The sequence below is a fragment of the Salarias fasciatus genome, chromosome 18, assembly GCF_902148845.1.
Source record: "Salarias fasciatus chromosome 18, fSalaFa1.1, whole genome shotgun sequence".
Lineage (NCBI taxonomy): Eukaryota > Metazoa > Chordata > Actinopteri > Blenniiformes > Blenniidae > Salarias > Salarias fasciatus.
Genome location: NC_043762.1, coordinates 23,726,719 through 23,744,878, shown reverse-complemented (window position 1 = coordinate 23,744,878; position 18,160 = coordinate 23,726,719). Strand labels below are relative to the sequence as shown.

General features: G+C 42.2%; 1 protein-coding gene across 1 annotated transcript in view; it reads right to left on the bottom strand.

Annotated features, from left to right (window-relative positions):
- Positions 1-18,160, bottom strand: part of LOC115404978 (zinc finger protein 850-like) — an 89,500-nt gene that overhangs the window by 19,765 nt on the left and 51,575 nt on the right. The window lies entirely within an intron of this gene.

Below are 18,160 nucleotides of genomic sequence, written 5' to 3'. Positions count from 1 at the left end.
TAACATGGGAGTCTATGAGATGAAGGTGGGGCTCATAAATAATTTTTTATATTGCTTTATGTTATTATTATATCATAGTATCGAATCAGACTAACACATTTAAGCTCTGTCAAAAAATGATACATACATTGGAAACAAACGGAAACTCCAAACACGAGCTTTAACAGAGATTTGATATTTATTACAAGCCAAACCGTTCGAAAATCGGTTGAAATTTGAGCAAGTTATAGCTTTTTAAACAGTTCATGTCTCATCAACACAACGTTATGAGCTAGCGAGATTCCCGTACAAAGATGGCCGACCTCTGCGGACGTCCGACTTCATTGGCCAGCAGCGGTGACGAGGCATCTAGTGTTCTATATAAATCTATGGTGGAGATGTCCTGGTGGACTTGCTGAAGTCTTCAGAACAGGATTTTGGGAAAGCTATGGTTGACGTCACGTAAAGGTCTATCCATTGTATTAACGATCTATGGTTTTGAGTTATTAGTCTGGGGAATAAAAAGACTGAAAACATAACGGGTACAAACTCTGCTTCTGTCTGTGGAGGATAAACCAAACACAGCCACAACCATGGAGATTCTCCACTAGTCACATTCATGCGTTCATTCACATGTTTCCATACCTGTTCTGTGTCTGCGCTGACCATCAAGCTCCATCTCGTACTGGACCACAGTTTCTTCAAACACGCTGAATATTTCCACAGCAGCAGCAGTTCGTCTCTGGCTGCTGAAGTCTCTCAAACAGTGGTGGGAATTGTCACTTTCACCATCAGGAACAGTCACCTCAACAATCTCTTCCTCCTCTTTAATGTGTGGAGCTTCATGTTCCTCCTGCTCCATACTGCAGCTTGTCTTCTGCTTACCAATGTGTTGCTGAGGATTCTCTGGAGGGAAACAAGACAAAAGTCATTGATGTGATGGAAGGGAAGATTTTACACTGATGGATGGATGAGACAGAACAGACTGCATTTAAAATACAAACATTTACAAACAAAAAGTCTGCACATTTCAACAAAACTGACAGTAGTGGGCTTTAAAGGAGTCATATTATGCAAAACTCACTTTAAAAAGGTGTCTTTACAGTCATATTACCTCCCGGAGCCGCTGTATGAGCCCCCAGAAGTGAAAAATTCAGTCACCTCCCTCAATTGTGCACTCCACTTTTAAGGAAATATACAATCAAACACGCGATTCTGAAATCTTACTTTGTCTACATCATCAAGAGGAACAACCACTCCCCACCCCCCCGAGAAGAGGATCCAGCCTTTGGCCGGCCCCCGGATAGGTCGCTCATTTCGGCTGTGTTTTTTCATCCATCGCCAGTGTCATCATAAAGTCAGCTCATCCACCGTCTTCAGGTGGGTCAGCTGACCCACCTGAAGACGGTGGATGAGCTGACAGTTTTCACTGAATTAGCCACAATTAGCTTGGATAGGAACGTTTCGGAGCTCCTCTCCTCAACACAGAGGCACTCTGGCTCGGCCTCGGCTGTCACGGCACCTGGGTGCCTGACTTCCAGGGACCAAGTTGGGGCCGATTGGGTAAAAGGCCCGGAGCTGCTCCACATCGGCTCCGGAGGCCCCGAAGCCGGCGGAGGCGCACGGCGCGCAGACCGCGGTGAGCTCGCGCGACTGCCGCGTTCCTCCTGGAACTCTCTCCTCACCGGGAGGCTCCAGATCCAGATCAGATGACCCACCTGAAGGTGGTAGACGAGCTGACTTTATGATGACACTGGCGATGGATGAAAAAATATAGCCGAAATGAGCGATGTTTGTCTGAGTGAGTATATGACCATGCGCACACCTATAAATAAGGTCCAGGTGTCAAAAAACTGGAGTTGCCTTTCAAGTTGAAATGGTCGAGGGAATGTGCCTCTGACTGTGGCCCCACCATATGTGAGAGAGAGGGTGTGGCCAGATGCGTTCAAGTGCATCCCGGAAAGTAGGCTGTGAAAAACAGGCTGTTCTGAGGAGGGCTCCTCAGAGTCACTTTTTAGACCGCTCAAACTCCGAACATAGGATCAATTTTGGGCGAACAAACGTATATACTATGTTTTGGGGCTTCTGTGACCTATATGATAAGACTGAAAAACAGCATAGGTCCGCTTTAAAGAATAAATGAGGAAACTGTTCTCAATGCAGGATCAGCTTCAGAGTGAAGTGATGAAGGTGAACAACAATTCAAGAGATCGAGTGAGTGTTCCACGTAAATAGACTATTCTCACAAAACCTGAGCCGGTTCCAGAGGATTTTCCCGAATGTCTCTATTATACAGGACTGTCTCAGAAAATTAGAATATTGTGATAAAGTTCTTTATTTTCTGAAATGCAATTAAAAAAACAAAAATGTCATACATTCTGGATTCATTACAAATCAACTGAGATATTTCAAGCCTTTTATTATTTTAATGTTGCTGATTATGGCTTACAGCTTAAGAAAACTCAAAAATCCTATCTCAAAATATTAGAATATTTCCTCAGACCAAGTAAAAAAACAAAATTATAACAGAAAAACAAAATCAAACATTTGAAAATGTCCATTAATGCACTCAGTACTTGGTTGGGAATCCTTTTGCACGAATTACTGCATCAATGCGGCGTGGCATGGAGGCAATCAGCCTGTGGCATTGCTGAGGTGTTATGGATGCCCAGGATGGTTCAATAGCGGCCTTTAGCTCATTTGCATTGTTGGGTCTGGTGTCTTTCAGCTTCTTCTTGACAATACCCCACAAATTCTCAATGGGGTTCAGGTCAGGGGAATTGGCAGGCCAATCGAGGACAGTAATGCCATGGTCAGTACACCAGTTACTGGTGGTTTTGGCACTGTGGGCAGGTGCCAGATCATGCTGTAAAATGAAATCATCATCTCCATAGAGCTTTTCAGCAGAAGGAAGCATGTAGTGCTCTAAAATCTCTTGGTACACAGCTGCATTTCCTCTGGACTTGATGAGACACAGTGGACCAACACCAGCAGCTGACATGGCTCCCCAAACCATCGCTGACTGTGGGAACTTCACACTGGATTTCAAGCAACTTGGATTTTGCTCCTCTCCAGCCTTTCTCCAGACTCTGGCGCCTTGACTTCCAAATGAAATACAAAACTTGCTTTCGTCTGAAAAGAGGACTTTGGACCACTGTTCAACTGTCCAGTGCTTCTTTTCCATAGCCCAAGTCAGACGCTTTTTCCGTTGTCTTGAGTTCAGAAGTGGCTTGACCATGGGAATACAGCTATTGTAGCCCATTTCCCAGACACGTCTGTGAACAGTGGCTTTTGATACCTGGACTCCAGCTTCAGTCCACTGTCTTTGAAGCTCCCCCAAATTCTGGAAGCGGCTCTTCTTCACAATGCTGTTAAGCCTGCGGTCATCTCTCTTGGTTGTGCAGCGTTTCCTGCCACATTTCTCCCTTCCAACAGACTTTTTGTGAATGTGCTTTGAAACTGTACTCTGTGAACAGCCTGCTCTTTGAGAAATTTCTTTTTGTGTCTTACCCTCCTGATGGAGGGTGTCAATGATGGTCCTCTGGACAGCAGTCAGATCAGCAGTCTTCCCCATACTTGTGATTTAGTTTACTGAACCAAGCTGAGTGTTTTTCAAGGCTCAGGAAACACTTGCAGGTGTTTCGAGTTATTTAGACGATTCAAGTGATTAGTTAAATAGCCTACTAGTATACTTTTTCATGATATTCTAATATTTTGAAATAGGATTTTTGAGTTTTCTTAAGCTGTAAGCCATAATCAGCAATATTAAAATAATAAAAGGCTTGAAATATCTCAGTTGATTTGTAATGAATCCAGAATGTATGACATTTTTGTTTTTTTAATTGCATTTCAGAAAATAAAGAACTTTATCACAATATTCTAATTTTCTGAGACAGTCCTGTAAACACACATCATCAAGCTTGATTTATACTTGACCCGTCTGTGAGGTTTGTGCAGCTTCACACAGATAAATTATGTAACTTTAGCAGCCATGGCTCCTCACATGGCTGTTCTCCACAGGAAAATTATGCTTCACACACCTCCAAATTCTTCAGAAAATATGTACAATGCACATCACAAACAGCAGAGCTGAAGAGGAGGAGGACTGAAGATTTGATTTCGAAGAGACAAGAAACACAGACAACAAGAAAGCCACCAACAGGGAGACTGAAAACACAAGATTTGGCTCTGCTCTTGCTGACATGCTGGAAAATATACCAAAACAACAAAAGGAAGCAATCAAATTTAAAATTTACCAACTACTTTATAAGAATGTTCAGTCAGATGGATTGGAGTTGATGTCTCATGTAGAAATCAAACACAGATAAAAGTTTGCTTTTTTACACTCATCTCTTGATATTTTATTTTCCTGGTCACAGTTTTAGACAAACAAAAATGTTTCTGATTAAAGAATGTTACTTGCATTAAAACATGTTACTTGCGGTGTTGAATTTCTAATTCAATTAATGCAGTCCTGTATGTTCTTCTCCCCTCTGCAGCAGACATTTTCTAAGCTCATTCTCCTGTCAGGGTACAAATTCCTGTGGTGTCAGGAAGAAGGACTTCAAGTCATTTCAAGCTAAACTTGCAGTCCCAGTTGCTCGTGCGTTGCTCAGACGCTCAATGCGCAACAAGTTGTTGTGTCCTGCTATACCACCTCCCTCCACTAGTCTCCATTCACAGGATCACCCGCTGATGTTGAGCAGTAGAAGAAGAAGAGCTACTTCTTCTACTCTACTTTAGCACTGTGCTACGCGTGTGTTTGCGATACACTGCCCCCTGCAGTTTGGGAGAAGACGCGCAACGAGACACAAAGACACACACCTTCTCTCGTGCACGTTCCGCGCCTCACGTTCACGCACAAAGTGGAATCCAGCCTTAAAAGCTGCACAAACCACAGTAACGTTAGCATGTTAGCCCAGACTGAGTGGCAATAAATCACTTCTTCTGTTTTCAAACAGCTCAAGCACCGTTTCCACTCTTTCTGACACACATGCTGTTTAATGCTGAAGCTTTCTGCTTTCAAATCACTCCTGTTGTTTCACTTTGAACAACAACTGCAGCTGCAGCCTCATTTCTGTCTGCTGGCTTCTAAACAAATGGAACAATCCTCCACCACTTGCATTCATGTCTTGTTTGTTTATTTTAGTTCGAGCAGAATTTCATTCAAAGTGCTCAGTAGTAAAGAAAAAAATCAGTACAATCCAATACAACACAATACAATAACAAAACACATTTATATTAGCTTGAAAGGGAGTGAGATGAAGTAAAACTTATCTCCCACCCCTCCTCACTTTAACTCTAGCTAAAGATATTATAACTTCCAATATTACATAATCATGTTCACAGTACAGTTAATAACACTTCCTTTTTTACGAACAAAAATAATTCTAAGTCATTTCTTTTAGTTGCTTTTTAAATAATTTCATATTTGGACATTAATTGAGCTGTCTTCCCAGTTTGTTCCACAATTTTACTCCTTGAACTGAAGGACAAAATCTTGTCCGTTTATTATTTTCTCATCTAACTTAAGATTATGTATATGTCTATGCATATGTCGTAAATTATACCCTACTCCTTCTCTTTTAGAAAAGAAAAGTTGGATATTTTTTTGAAGATTGTCCTTACTTGCCCTAAATACAGTTTGTACAGTCAATAAATCCAAAACATCTTTAAATTTTAATAATTTAGAATTTGCAAAAAGTTTGTGTGTTCTGTGTAATCAACACCAGGTATAATTCCTATGACTTCCTTCTGTAAGATGACAAGAGGGTGTAATGCTATTTTACAGTTATTTCCCCATACTTCTGCACAGTAAGTAAAATTTGGCAAAACTAATGAACAATAAAGTATACGTAGTTAATTTTATTTTAGGTCATGTTTTTCCTGGTTTGTTACTGAAATGCTTCGTGAAACTTTTCTCTGAACATGGCTTCTATGTGATTTCCAATTAATTTTATCATCTATTAATACTCCTAAAATTTTCACTTGTGAACCGAAAAACTACAGTGTCTGATTCAGACACCTTTTTTTTTAGCTTGTAACAATTTCAATAATTTTTATTAATATTTTCATGAAAGAGTTTGTTTTTTTTAATAGCTTCCAGGTTATCTGACCTATTGAGTCCAAATCACTTGTTAATGTTAATCTCATTACTGTAGTGTTTCTTTCAGACACACATCTTTGTTTGCTCTGTTGATGTTTCTAATATTTTATATTAATTTTTTAATAAAAAAAAAAAGTTTTTTTTCTTAAAAGCTTCCAGGTGATCTGACCTATTGACTAGAGATGTTCCGATTCCGATACCAGTATCGGAAATTGCGCCGATACTGCCAAAAATGCTGGCATCGGTATCAGCGGGCACTGGAGTCCAGGCACCAATCCGATACCACGTTACTAATTAAATTAGTAATCTATTTACTGGTCACCTCCATCAGCTCTGTTAGCTCTGTTAGCTCATTTAGCTCCGTTAGTACTGACACTTCTTCTTCTGTCATGTTTAACGGCAGCTTGCATCCCGTTGGTTGCACTACCGCCATCTGCTGGTCCAGGGCCGGGTCTACGCAGGGGCAAGAGGGGGCCTGGCCCCCTCAAATAAATGTTGCGCCCCCTAAAACTAAATCCCCCAAAATATATTAGCACCAGCACGCACCGCACTATCTTCGCTCCGACACTACATGCGGAACCCCCCCCCCACACACACACACCTACTGAACGCACGTTTGTGCCCCCCCATACACTTGATATGCCCCCCATGAGACAAATGTCTGGCGACTCTTCTGCAGTGACCAACTGCTACCCTGCACGTCAATGGTGGATTGGCTATTTCAGCGCCATGGACAGTGCCTTGGATTTATTGGTAAACAGCAACCCACTGTTAAACTTCACCAACACAGTCAATTGGCTATATCAGCAGCATGGACAGCAATTGGAATTCATCAATGAATAGAGACCCACTGTTAATCTTGACCAAAATGGTGGGTTTGGGTATTTTAGCACCATGGACAGTGTCTTGGAATCATCGTGAAAGAGCGGCCCACTGATATTCTGCATCACTATGGTGGATTGGCTGTTTCAGCACCATGGACAGCACCTTGGATTTTGAATGATACACTGACCAACTGCTAATCTGCACGTCAATGGTGGATTGGCTATTTCAGCACCATGGACAGCGCCTTGGAATCATCATGGAAGAGCGAACTACGGATATTCTGCATCACTATGGTGGATTGGCTGTTTCAGCACCATGGACAGCGCCTTGGATTTTGAACGATACACTGACCAACTGCTAATCTGCACGTCAATGGTGGATTGGCTATTTCCGCACCATAGACAGCACCTTGGAATCATCATGTAAGAGCGAACTACTGATATTCTGCATCACAATGGTGGAATGGCTGTTTCAGCACCATGGACAGCGCCTTGGATTTTGAACGATACACTGACCAACTGCTAATCTGCACGTCAATGGTGGATTGGCTATTTCCGCACCATAGACAGCACCTTGGAATCATCATGTAAGTGCGAACTACTGATATTCTGCATCACAATGGTGGAATGGCTGTTTCATCACCATGGGCAGCGCCTTGGATTTATCTGTAAACAGAGACTTAACATTAATCTTTACCACAACACTCAACTGGCTATATAAGGACTATGGACAGCGAATTGGAATTCCTCAATGAATAGAGACCCACTTTTGATCCTAACCAAAATGGTAGATTGGCTATTTCAGCAACATGGATAGTGCCTTGGAGTAGGGGTGTGCGATATGACGATATAAGATCGTTAAGGATTATAATGTCAGGACGATCTCATAAATCAGAAAGATCGTTAAATCGTCTATAGGGCACGAAGTGAAGGCAGCTAACAATGAGCGGAGCGCGGTGTGACAGCTTCTCTAACTGGAACTACTGCTGGGTGTAGGCTGTGTCAGGCAAAGCTGGTTTACAACAGCAGTACGGGAGCAACAAGAGATGAGCCACCATAGAAACACCCTGAAAAGCTGGAGAGAGAGACGTTGAAGCTAGCACCGATGCTAATGCTAGCTAGCGAGCTACCGCTAGCAGTTCACAAGCAAGCATGAGGGATTTTATATACAACAAATCACAGAAATGTGAAAAGACACTTAGTGAACATACCATCAAGTTAACAGCTGAAACCGCCCTTTAGTCTAATAACTAGTGGAACGTCTTTGATTTAATGGGATTATGAGGGGCTGTATTTCAATGGCGACAGAGCCCTCTAGTGGTCATATAGCGCAACTAATAAAACTATATCCCATTAAAACTGCTAAAAAGCTATTTGATGTGTTTAGTTTTTTGTGTTACAAAAGTGTACTTTATTGTTCATTATCTTTAACCTCATTTTTAAAAGGAGATGAAAGCTTAGATCTCTGAACAAAAAATTGTTCTCAAGCAGCTGTATTATTCACTCAGGTTATAGATATTCAAGTTAAATTGTTTTTGTCTTTATGTTTGTGTTCATTGCACATTTTGATTAGAAAAAAAAACTGTACTATTTAAATTAAAGCCAGTTTCTTTAGCTTAAATTGATTTTTTTTTCTGTCAGGGTTTAACATGTTTAAATGCATTTTATACATTGTACGTGTTTAACATTGGGGGAAAAAATGGTCAAACTTGCAAATTAGTCTAGAAAAATCAATATAAAAAAGAATCGTGATAAAATTGTGATCGTGATATTGATTTTAAAAAAATCGTGATATGACATTTTTGCCATATCGCCCACCCCCACCTTGGAGTCATCATGAAACAGTGACCCACTAACATTCTGCACCACAACAGCAGATTAGCTATTTCAGCACCATGGACAGTGCCTTGGATTTATCTCTAAACAGTGACTTAATATTAATCGTTACCACAACAGTCTATTGGCTATTTCAGCACCATGGACATCAAATTGGAATTGGAATCAATTAATTAAAACTGACAATCTTTACCAAATCTGTGGTTTGGCTATTTCACCACCATGGACAGTGCCTTGGAAACATTTTGAAAGAGTGAACTACTGATATTCTGCACCACAATGGTGGATTAGCTATTTCAACAGCATGAACAGCGCCTTCGATTTTTAATGATACAGTGACCCAGGGCCGGGTCTATGCAGGGGCAATAGTAGAGCCATATGAAATCCGTGTTAACGGAATCGCGGACGGAATCGCAGAAATTACCAATAAAAACGGAATTGGAATAAAACTCGGAATATTGTGGAATTCGTCCTAATCTGGCCTGAAATTCAGTTTTCGGGAGAAAATGGAACCTTATAGTGCAAAGCAAACATGCCGGGGGGACCGCCCGAGCTGCTGCAACGTGTACGTCACTTCCACAGCGCTGCTAACATGCTAAAGCTGCGTTCACACCGCCAAATGCTTTCCGCGATTTTGCTTCAAAATACAATTGAAAACAAACGGGAACGTGCATTCCAGCCGCGACGAGACGCAACAACACGATGTACAAGCGAGCTGCTCCCTCCCCTCTCACACATTCAAGAAAGTTACGAAACTCCACGCTAAGCGCTAAATACAGAGCAGAACAGTACACGGACTTTTATGCCTCAGGGGATAAGCTTTTTTGTAAATGCTGTCAACGTACTGTGGACTGGACTCGCAAAGACACATGCGACTAATTGAAAAGTATTTCTTTGTTGTAACACTTTAAACATTAAATGGACTGTTATATCCTATTAAATTGTGGACATTTATTCATTTCCACTTACCAGACACCTTTTTCATGGTAAAAATGAGCATAAAAAGCTAAATACCAAATTCAGAAATATTAAAATGGAAAAAACGGAATTTGGGAAAAAATAAAACGGAATAGGGGAAAAAATAAAACGGATTTCATATACCTCTGCAATAGGGGGCCTGGCCCCCCTCAAATAAATGTTGTGTCCCTTCAAACTAAGTCCGATCCAATCCAATATTAGCATGAGCACGCACCCCCCCACCCCCACACACACACACACACACACACACACACACACACACACTTGTGCCCCCGTACACTTGATATGCCCTCCCTGAGACAAATGTCTGGTGACGGGTCCGTGCTGGTCATTAGCTCTGACACAGTTCATTGCTGTGCCACTGTGCTGCAGCTTGCTGTTCTTGAGAAGAGGAAGAATGGATCACGTCACAGATGTACAGCGCCTGTTAAAGAAGCCATTTGCCGATGTTTACAGTACAGCTTCTGCTCTTTGGATTTTTATATTTTGAATGTAACTTCATAGGTTGGTTTTAGACGATAACATTTTGGAAAGTAATCTTTTAAATTGCTGTTAAACTATTTTTTTTATTGTTCTATTTAAATGCCATGTTCATTTTACTATGTTATGTTTGCACCCTAATTAAAAAAAACCTAGATTTTAGGGCTGAACAAAATTTCAATATCAATGTATACCGCGGTATATTTTTATTCAATATTGGTGATATGAGTTTTAAACACATTTTCGATATAGTGCATTACAGTATGCGTTTCACAATTATTAACTGCTGTTCACGGCGCGGCTGATTCAAGCCGAGCAGAAAGCGCCGCAAGAGAGTGATCACTACTCGGCAGCACACCACAGCTGGCTGTCCTCAGCTCATGCTACAAGCTAAGCTCTAACTGTAATATGTACTTAAAGGTGGAATACAACATTTTCTCGAAAAGATGAAGCCCCACGTCTGTTACTCACTTTTTGAACAACGCGCATGCGCCAGACCATCCGCCCAGCTCTCCTGCTTCTCCCAGAAAACGCGAAAGTGTACGAGCGCGATCTCCTCTTCTCCGGCGTGCACGGCTCTGTACAGTTTCTGCGATCCGCCTCGCTCATAAATAAAGCTTTTTTTTGCCGAAACAGCTACAGTTTCATTATGTCACACTCGCCATCGGTAAGTACGAGCTCAGAAGCTCACCGGCTACATAAACACTCTGAATGCGCATGCGCAAAAGGGAGAAGCTGATTGGGCGCAAGCACGTAGACCCGCCTTACGAAAGCAGCTCGTCAGAATGATTGACAAACAGACCCACCAATTATTTAGGTGATCCACCCGGAAATCAAAATGTTGTATTACACCTTTAACCTTAGTAATTCTGAGCACTTTCATTTTTCTTCCTGGTTGAAACACCTTTGTTTGAATCCATGGCAATAACATAACTGTATTTAAGTGTAAAGTTAAAGCTATTTATATTGAAAAAGGTGAAACTTAAGTTTATTTGACAGTGATTTCATATTTCTTAAATAAAAGGTATACATTTAATTTATTGTAGTTTTTATTTCTAAAACGTTATACTGGAGGAGCTTCCTGGATAAATAATTTATAGTCTTACAGGTAGTACATTATATGCATGATTCTTAACAGTTTTTCTGAGGCTTTTGTATTATTTATATCGATATCGGAATTATATCGTATCGACCGAAATTAAGACCTATATCGTGATAACATTTTTGGCCATATCGTCCAGCCCTACTCGATTTGTTTATGAAGTTACTGTTGCACTACTGTTAGACTGTTTTATCTAAATGACTTCATTTTACAATATTGTCTGCACTTCAACTTAAAAATGCAACAACATATATTTCTAGATTTATTTAAGCTGTCGTTGCACTACTGTTTTATATTGTTTTATTTAAATTCCCTTTAATTTAAAAATATTGGGGCTGCACTTTGTTATTGAAAATAATTATTCCTAGATTGATTTAGTTCAATTGTATTTACACTGCTGTTTTTTTATACTGTTCTATTTAAAAATAAATGGCTTGAATTTGCTGTATTGACTCATGTTTTAGAGGGTTTAACCTGAACCAGCCCTCACCACAGTGATAATCATGTGACAGTCATGCAGGCGTGGCATGGTATTATTTTATAATATACTGGTATCGGATCGGTACTCAGAATCGGCTGATACCCACAGTAAAAGTATCGGAATCGGTATCGGGAGGCAAAAAACGGTATTGGAACATCTCTATTATTGACTCCAAATCACTTGTTAATGTCTTTACTACACTGTCTGGTTCAGACACACCTCTTTTTTTTTGCTCTGGAAATATTCTCAATTTTTTTTTTCACAAATTTTTTTAAAATTCTCTTTTCATTCCAAAAACACAACAGAAACACAATTTCTTACAAACGTACATTACAAACTTTTTTCAAATTTATAAATGAACAGGGAAAAAAACAGGTGTTTAAAAATCGTAAAAAAAAAAAAAAAAAAACACCAACATGCACACCTGAAAAGACATAATCCAATCAACCAAAGACAAAACAAAAACAGATGAACCTGTGTAGCTCAGAACCAGGGAGTGTCATATTTCAGTTTATGTCAATTAAAGTCTGATCGATATGGGCTGATAAACTCAATCCAACCATTACAACATTTCTCAAACATTCCTAATTTTATGAAAAAAAAAAAGTTTTTTCTCAATAGCTTCCAGTTTAGTTGACCCATTGACTTAAAATCACTTGGAAATCACATTGCTGTAGTGTTTCTTTCAGACACACCTCTTTGCTTGCTCTGTTAATGTTCCTAATATTTTATATTAATGTTTATATGAAAAAAAAAGAATTGTTTCTCAATAGCTCCAAGGTTATCTGACCTATTGACTCCCAATCACTTGTGAATCACATTACCAAACTGTCTGGTTCAGGCACACCTCTTTGTTTTATCTTCTAACATTATCAATAATTTTTTAATAATATTTTTCATGAAAAATACAGCATTTTAGCTCAATAGTTCCCATATTATTCGACCTATTGATGTCAAATCACTTGTGAATCACATTACTACAGTTTCTGGTTCAGACACACCTCTTTGTTTTAGCTTTAAATATTACAAAAAAAAGAAGTATTTTTAAGAGAAATGCAGTATTTTAGCTCACAGTTCATTTGACCTATTGACCGAAAATCAGCATTAGCACAAGCTCTATTTAATTTACTTTGTTGGTCAGTTTGGTTTTTGATCAACAGTATTCATGTGTCTTCTATTAGGTATGAGAAAGGTGAGTCGTGATCCGTGGCACTGGACGTTTGATTTGCAATCCTCTCTCCCCAAAGCTCGGTTTCACTTTTACCGTAATGCGTAGAATATGTGCGCACCGCTAAACAATGTGTCGGCTCACTTGACTGGGTTTGTCAGAGCCCCAGCGAGCTTGACCGCAGTGTTCACTTCCGTAGCTGTTTTCGGGCTCATTCGGACAGACGCTTCTCAGATTGTTTGATAGCGATCAGCTGTTGTTAGCTTAGCGGCGGCTAGTTCGCTTACCGACAAGCATCCTCGATTTCGCTTCCAGTATCCAGTCGTCACACTTCCTCAAGCAGGAGCACGATACACCGGCTCCGTCTCCGAAGCTCGCTGCCGCTCCGCAGCTGCCGCTCGCTACCCCCACAAATCGTTGATCTGCTGCTCGGCTCCTGGCTCCTCCACCCCGGTGTCCTCTCTGGGGCCTGATTACAGTGGAGCGTCCTCGTCTGGGTCTGATTCAAGCCGGTTCTGCCTGCCTGCTGGTCTTCATTCACACTTTTACTAACCTGCTCTGTGAGACTTGATTGGAGGTTTCCACTTCTTACTGAACCACAGTTTGTTCACATTTCTCCAGCAGCAGCAGTTAGTCGTTGCTTGATAAACTCTCTCAAAGCCTGAACTGAACTCATTGTTGCTGCACGAGATGAAATATTTCCTCTGTGAGAAACGAGTCACGCGACAACACAGCTTCAAACAGCCTCCAAAAGCTGCTTCTTCTCTCACTGTTTCCGGAGGATCACAAACAGCGTTCAGCTTCATACTGACGCCTAGTGGACACAGAGGGAACTGCAGCTTATCAGCCTCACCTCAAACAGTTGCAGCTCTTTTATGAATGGACTGTCCTGTGTGTTTTACAACTCTCAATTTAGTCATCATCATCTGTGAGACATAAACATTTAATCAAATTCCTTGAATGAGAGAAAATACATGGAATTTGTGATCACTTGTAAATTCTCCAGAATGACACCAGGAACTCAGCAGCGGCTTGTCAATAGGGGGCGCTAGGGCGCCGCCCATCAATATTTTGTGAAAAAGGTATTGACACATTAAACATAAATACGTATTTAAAGTAATTAACACATCTGCACAGCTTTCACTCATGCACTGGGTCTCATTTTTATGTTTTAAGCCTTTCCATTCCATATTGGGTTTTTTTTTTTTTGTTTGTTTGTTTTTTTCAGGATTGTTTTAAACGTTTCAGTAGCGAGGGACGCCAGTCAAATGAACGTGCATGTACATTCTAAAACTTTTGGCTGTCATGTGACTTAATACTGGTCTCTAATTGGTTACTGAAAGATTGTCCTCGGTATCGCAGCTCTCTGCCTCCCTGGCCAATCAGCGCGTTTGGGTGGTCATTTTTCATCTGATCTGATTGATTCATGATACCTGTCAATCAAAGTCAGCCCTGGCAGTGGAGAGAGACAGACAGACCACAACCAGGCAGAAGATGATGGCGGCAGCAAAAGAAAATTCGGTTGTTTCTTTACGAAATAATCTTTTTAAGAGGCGTTCGCTGGAGGAAAAAAAAAAAAAGGCTAAAGGAGCGAGGACCGGAGCAACTTGATTTACAAATCCAGCAACAGGCAAGCCACAGTTCCACCCGGGGCTTCTCCCGCCTGTGTTATGCTAAACACAGATGGCTAGCTGGATGTGAAGTTAGCAATGCTCTGCTTTCCTTGCTTGCTTTTTCAAAGTGTTGACACTGAAGTCCTGTGGACAACAACGGGGGTCAGAGACCTGAAACATCTCTCTGAAAAACGCAAACGGCATGAAGGTAGCCGTAGCCACTCTGACAACAGCATGAAGCTACAGCTTTTTGGCCGTGTTAGCATTGCTGAACAACGAGATGAGGGCTGCAGCTGTAGTTGGCATTAGAAGGCACAATGAAGAGGTGACAAACACTCCTCACATACTGTCCAGGATACTTTGTGGGGCCTTTGAGTTGCCTTTACGTGGCCATGATGAGAGTGAGAGCTCTGTTAACACCGGGATATGTCGTGGGTTGGTGGATTTTGGATGGAGCTTTGAAAGAGCACCTTGAAACTGCCACTGTTTTTAAGGAGACTTATAAAACTGTCCAAAATGAGCTCCTGGACTGCATGTTGTCTGTTGCAAGGGAGCAAATAATTAAAGCGATACTTCAACATTTTGGCAAATTGGCCCATTTAGCGCAATTCCTTAGTCATTTCGAACAGCATACTTACTTTTTTTGTGAGGGCGAGCTGTTGTTTATCCAGAGGTGAGTCGGGGAAGGTTTTCGGGACGGACACAATGGAAGTGGATGGTATTTTTGTTCCCCCTTGTCAAACTCATCAAATACACAATCCAACAACCCCAAAACACTTTGGTGGACACGTTATAATCCACACATTCACTACACTGTGGAACACCAACAAATAATATTATAGCGTTACGACACTGAAGCAAATACTGGGAATTACTTTTTCTTTTGAAATCACTACGCCCAGACGCCATGTTTAGTAAGTAGTTCCGTCTTAACAATCTTCGCATAAACAACTCAATCTCACAATTTAGCATTAATATTTCACAGCGTAGTGAATGTGCAGATTATAACGTGAATGCCAGCCTCAGAGAGTCGGTGAAGACCCTCACGGAGGGGATGACCCGACTGTCAGAGGAAAACAAGAAGACCTCTTACGGTGGAGACGCTTACCCATATCTCTTATGGGGAGGGTTGCCACCATTAAAATGATGACTTTACCTAAGGTTAACTATTTATTTTCAATGATACCAACCAAACCATCGCCTGGCTGGTTCAAATCACTGGACTCATACATATCTAAATTTCTCTGGAAAAATAAACCATCACGTATCAGTTTAAAGACGCTACAACAGACTAAAGACAGAGGTGGAATAGACTTGCCTAACTTTAGTAATTACTTCATAGCCAGCAAGCTGCAATATATCTCCAAATGGCTTAAACCTAACAATTTAGATGAGCCATGGCTGGATGTAGAGCAAGCATTATGTGAGGATCTAGTCATCTCTGACCTGCCATTCATCAGTCCCACCATCAAATCCCATCGGTGTTTTAAAAGTGTCAACATCAGTTCCTCTTTAATGGCTTGGTGGGACTTTCTAAAGCTAACCAAATCTTCTCTGATCCCGTGTAAACTCACACCCATCTGGAACAACCCGGACATCCTGCAAAACAAAAAGATGATAAACTTCACTCAGTGGAGAAATAAAGGAATCAGCCAGCTTGAACATATCATTGAAAATGGCAACTTTCTATCATTCAATACTCTTATCTCACAATATGGAATCAGCAGCACAGCATTTTTAGAATATCATCAACTTAAATCTATCATAGATAAAAAGTATACCTTTAATCAATTGCAGGGACAGCTACCTCTCGGGGTCGAAGAATTCTTAAACCTCAGTTCCCCAAAGTTGCTATCAAAGATATATAAAATATTATCAAAGGTGGAAGATAAAATCTTCCTTCCGACCTTAAAATGGGAGGCTGACTTATGTAACAACTTTGACCAAAATGCGTGGTCACAAATATGTTTAAATACTTTCAAAATGACAAAGAATTCAAATATACAACTAATACAATTCAAAATTCTGCATAGAATTCATTACACAGGACGAAGGATGTTCCAGATGGGTCTATCACAATCTGATATCTGTTCACATTGCAATGATAACATGACTGACAGCTACCTCCATGCCTTGTGGTCCTGCACACCAGTGCAGAGGTTCTGGCTTCAGGTGTGTGAAGACCTGTCAACATGGTTCACGTGCAATATCCCTGCAACTCCCACACTGTGCCTTTTAGGTGATCTGGGTGAAATTAACATGTCGATAAACTCTGTCTACATGGTTCTCACCATCTTGTGCATCGCAAAGAAAACTATCCTTGTAAATTGGAAATCCAGAAATAATCTGAGTAACAGGCAGTTTAAGAATCTTCTATTAGATCATATCAGCTTGGAGACGATGTCTGTCTGTTCAGAGAGTCAATCAGCTGAATCTGGTTCCCTCTGGTCCCCTGTGATCAGCTCCATCACTTAATGTAAGGGGAAGATGAGGGCCTCTCCTCTTTGAGGGTCGGTTGTTGGTGGGGGGGGCCTGATGGCTGCGGGTGGTTGGCGCTGTCTTGGGGTCGGGATCTGGGCTGCGTCGCTGGGGGCTGTCTTCGTGTTTGGTTTGGATTGGGGGTGGGGGGGCCGCCGGTTGTTGGGACTGTCTGGCGGCGGTGGGGCGGGGGCCCCGGGGGGCCAGGGTCGGCGGGTGCCGGTTCATGTCCGGGCGGCCGGGGTGTCCCGGGTGTGGCTGGGGGCCCTGGGCCCTGGTGCCTGGGGGCTCTCTCCTTCCGTGAGGGTGAGGGGATCGACCTGGCTGGGGGGGCCGGTCGGCTCGGGCGTGCTGCCGCGGCCTGGGTCGGTGCATGCCCTGGTGTCTGGTTGCTGCCCCGGAATCCAGGGCATCGGGGTGGGTGGTGGTGGTGGTGGGGGACAGGGGGTTGGGGTGGATGGGTGGGGGGTGGTGGGGGACGGGGCGGGGTGGATGGGGGGGTACATAGGGGGGTGGTGGGCTGTGGGGGTTAGGGGATTGGGGAAGGTGCATGTACGTGTATGTGTATATGTGTGTGGGTGTGTATGTGTGAGTATGTATATATGTTTTTGTATGTGTGGGTATTTATGTAGGTGTATGTGAGTGTGTGGGTGTGTATCTGGATATGTATGTGTATGTGTATGGCTCCTGGGTGACGTGGTGCTGCGGCATCCCCGGACCCCCCTCTCCCCCCCGCTCTCATGCACACACACGTAGGGCTTTGGGAGGCGGGCTTATCAAGTTGAGTGTGGTGGAGGGGGCCATCTAAGTGGCCCCAATCACTGCACGCTTCGGTGGCTCGCCTCTCAGTCTTAATTGCACTTAGTCATCTAACACGACCAAATACATACAAACACACACGTCGGGGGGTCTTGGTGCGCCGTGTCGGGGGTGGGGCTGTTCAGGTGGATGAGACTGCTCGTTTGGCCTCACTCGCGGCACGGTGTGGTTACTGACCCTCAAATTTTAATCGCAAACAACACATACTCCATCAACACTCACGAGACGGAGGGGGGGGAGGGAGGGCAATGGGGTCTTCTGCGCCCCCGTTTCCGGATTCCTTCTGGTGGGGGGTG